Source organism: Mus caroli, chromosome 18 (assembly GCF_900094665.2).
Source record: "Mus caroli chromosome 18, CAROLI_EIJ_v1.1, whole genome shotgun sequence".
Taxonomy (NCBI): Eukaryota; Metazoa; Chordata; class Mammalia; order Rodentia; family Muridae; genus Mus; species Mus caroli.
In genome coordinates, this window is record NC_034587.1 from 1,301,662 (window position 1) to 1,305,310 (window position 3,649).

At 50.3% G+C, this 3,649-nt stretch overlaps 1 protein-coding gene across 1 annotated transcript in view; it reads left to right on the forward strand.

Annotated features, from left to right (window-relative positions):
- The first annotated feature begins 573 nt into the window (after nucleotides 1-573).
- The window catches only part of Jcad (junctional cadherin 5 associated), a 42,439-nt gene continuing 39,363 nt past the window's right edge, over nucleotides 574-3,649 (forward strand). Inside the window, exon 1 of the mRNA XM_021150751.2 lies at nucleotides 574-688. The gene's annotated coding sequence lies outside the window, so the exon portion shown is untranslated. The remainder of the gene's footprint in view (nucleotides 689-3,649) is intronic.

The window sequence follows — 3,649 nt, forward strand, 5'->3', positions numbered from 1 at the left end:
CTGATGTTGCAAGAAAGAAACAAGGAGCCAGGCTGGCATCAGGAAATATTAAGCAGGGCCTGAAGTGTCCTACCAGGCACCTACTATGTCCACAGCCTGCATGTGGCAAATCCTTCCCCACATTTGTCTTCCTCACCTCTCCAAAGAGGATGGGATAGTGGATCTCCCATGGCACCTAATCGTTAAAAGATTAGGCTGTCGTTTCTGCCTTTCATCCCATCGTGTGAGTGTGTGTGTGTGTGTGTGTATGCGCGCGCGTGCGTCTGTATATGAATGTTCTGTATGCATTAGCGAGTGACTTAATATAAGTGTATGTGTGTTTCTGTGTATATGGACATTTGCCCAGGGTTGACACGGTCCAAACACAGTGACAGGAGAAGAGGGGAAAGGATGGACAGCCCTGTGCCAGCTGCGCTGTTCCTTGTTCCTGAAGCACTTGTCCCAGCCTGGATCCAGGTGCAGCCTTCTCCCTCCAGAAGCCTGCTCCCTAAGGAGGGAAGAAACCAAGTCAGGCGGTGGGCGGAGCGATGCTGGGCGGTGGGCGGGACTGTGCGGGGCGGAGGGCGGGGCGTGCGAGTGTGCTCCGAGCATGCTCCACCCGGTAGTAGCAGGCTGGGTGGCTCGTGCAGGTCCCCGCCGGCCGAAGCGGCAGCGGCTGTGGCGCGGGACAGTATGCGGGAACCGGTCGGTAAGTCCTGGCAGCCGTCCGTTTGGGTCGCTCCCACGGCGTCCCGCGGGCCCCACCTCAGCCTCCCGCGCGCGCCCCCAACTTCTCTAGCCCGGATATTGTTGGGTCCCTGCCTTGGCGTGAGGGGACGCCCGCGCAGCGGGTTGCAGCCCAGTCCGGGTCCCGAGGGCGGCGGCCGCAGTTCAGGTGCCCGGAGTGGGGAGGAGGCCTGGCTGATGTTGGCTCCAGAGAGCGCGGGTCTCGCGTGGGTCTCCCCCTAGTCCCGCGCCGCAACCCGGCGGACCCTCCATTCCAGGACTGACAGTCCGGGTTCCCACGACGCCCTGGCCCGCGGGACCCGCGGTGGGACAACGGGAGTGGCCGCGCCCGCTCCGGTCCCGGCCCGGCCCCACCACCCGCCGGGGAGTGGCTGGCAGTCCGCTAAGCGGCTCAACGGGATGGAGCCGCCCGCACCCCCACGCCCAGACCGGCACAGCCTCCTCGCACCATCCCCAGCCCCGGTGACCCGGGACCCCGGGACCCCGGAACCCCGGCCTCTGCTGCACCCGTACCCTCTTGTGTCTGACCCAGGAGGCTGAGTGCCTCGGGCTCCTCTTGGGGAGGAAAATATCTGGCGGGGAACTTCAGTCAGCACAGCCCGGCCGTGCCCTGGCCGGGTCTCATCCACGCTCTCTTGTGGTCTCCCTGCCCAAGTCTGCGAGGCCGGCCCTGGCTGGACCACACAACTCCTAGGCTTTTCCTGTCTGGGACAGTTTAATCTGTTTCTCCTACAGACTCGTGTTTTCTTTCTTTGGATCTTTGCTTTTTTTAGAGAAGCAAAGATAATCTAGGGATTGGAACTGAACGTTAGAAGATGGGAGGAGTCCTGAGGGGGAGGTGAGAGGTGGGATTCTGGCACCCAGAAATACTCTGCATGTGAGATACATAGGAAAAAGTGGACTAGATTCAGTGGGGTAAGCACGGAGTAGGTAAAACTCCAGGAACCAGTCTTTGCCAGGTGGTTTTAGAATTTTAGATGGCTGGATTGAGACTAACACAACAGGAGCGCCTACAGAGGACTCTGGGAGTATTATGGAGGTTCCATTTCATAGGGGTCGTTTGGACTTTTTCTGTGAAATTGGGAATTTGAGAAATTCCCTTGGTTTTCCACAATATTCTGTGTCTTTGGTCTTTCCTTGATAGAAGGTCTAATTCTTTATCACCTCTTGAACAAGTTTCCTGAAAGTTTTCCCCTGTTATTCTGGGCAGAGCACAATGGGGCAAACTTTGACTCCCACTTCAGTGGGCAAGCAAGTATTTGTTGAACAGAGGCCTTTAATCTGTGGTCCTTCCTCCTGCAGAGCCTGTGCTGCTGATACTGGGAGGTGAGGGCCCAGGGAGCTCAAGAGACTAGGGAGATAGGGGAGTCGAAGTCTGGTGTAGGAGAGGGAGAAGTTTGTTTTTCCAGCCACTTGGAACACAGGCCACGCCTGAGCAGCCACAAGCTCTGGAGGGCTTGACAGGCTCATCAGAGTTATCTGATAACTCATTTGAGAGGTCACGGCTTCCAGAGGCAAGCTGGGTATTGTTCCCACTCTATAAAATGTTAACTGGCCTTTGGAGATATACAAGAAAAATAGATACAGGTCAGTTTTTCAGCTTAAAAAAGGCACATCTAAGAAGATATTAGAAATCTGCTTTGTGGGATGCAATTTAGAGATAAGTCCTGTATATACTGTGAGCATGAAGTTCTGGAGTTAACAGCTCCTGCAGACCCAGAGCCCCTGTCTCTGCTGGGAGAGGCATCTTCCTTTGGAGGAACAGTGAACAGGGAACATGGTCGGAGGCCAGTTTCTGTGTTAATGAGCTTGGCAAGACTTGAAGGTAATTAATCTGGAGAGTTTAGAACATAGTGTTGGGCTAAAATGATTGTTCTGTTGTGTGTTTTACTTGATAAGCCAAGACTTTATCTCCGAACTCCCCCTGGGCTGAGGCTAAACCCTAGCTGCAGTTTCTTTTGGTTATAGCAGATGTTAGTTTACCTCTTGGTGATGAATGCTGAGACACCCCAGTTTGTTCAATCCAGAATCCAGGAAAAGGAAGGCCTACCTTGGGCTCTTTGCTACACCCTTTAACACAGAATAGAGACCCATCCCCTGATTATAGTAATTTTCATTTGATTTGAAGGATCTTGTTTAAAACATATTTATCACTTTTATTTTCTATAAATACATTTCCTGACAATTTTCTATAGATGATATGATTTAGCTACACAAAAAATGTATTGTCAGGTACCTTCTTATGAGTCTGGCTGTGTTATGATTTGTAGCCTGGCTCTTCTGCATAGCCATACTGTTACGAGCAGGCACATCAAAGATGTCAGGAAATAAGAATGGAAGCCAGCATCTGCTGGGGAGGTGCGGACCCAGCAACCGACCCCACGATCACAGCGAGGTCACAGGGAACCATCTTCTTTCTTTTACTGAATCACTGAGTTTTGCAATGTTTTGCAACTTTTGAAATAACTTCATGGCTTTTATAATTAGTAAGTAAAAATTACATGAAATAATTTGAGCGTTCACATTTTTATAAAACGTTGCTGCCTTGTTAGTCTGGAGATATTTTAAAAATTAAAAAAAAAAAACCAGCTAATCACTAAAAGTGTAATCAAAGCTGTCCTGGGACAGTTGGCGAGATGATATGAAATTAGAAAATTTCAAACTATTGGAGACTTTATATTTCCCCCAAACAACAACAAGTTCCAGAGGGTTAAAAAACAAAACAAAACAAACAAACAAACAAAAATCAAACAAAAATTGACTTGTTTTTGTCTTTCTTAATGACATGTAATCTTTCAGAAATGTTACTGAGGTTCTTAGGGTCTCATAAAACTGGAGTGAGGCAACCAAAGTACTAATTGTGTGACACAGAATTTAGAGGTGAAAGAAAAGGTGTGTGTGTGTGTGTGTGTGTGTGTGTGTG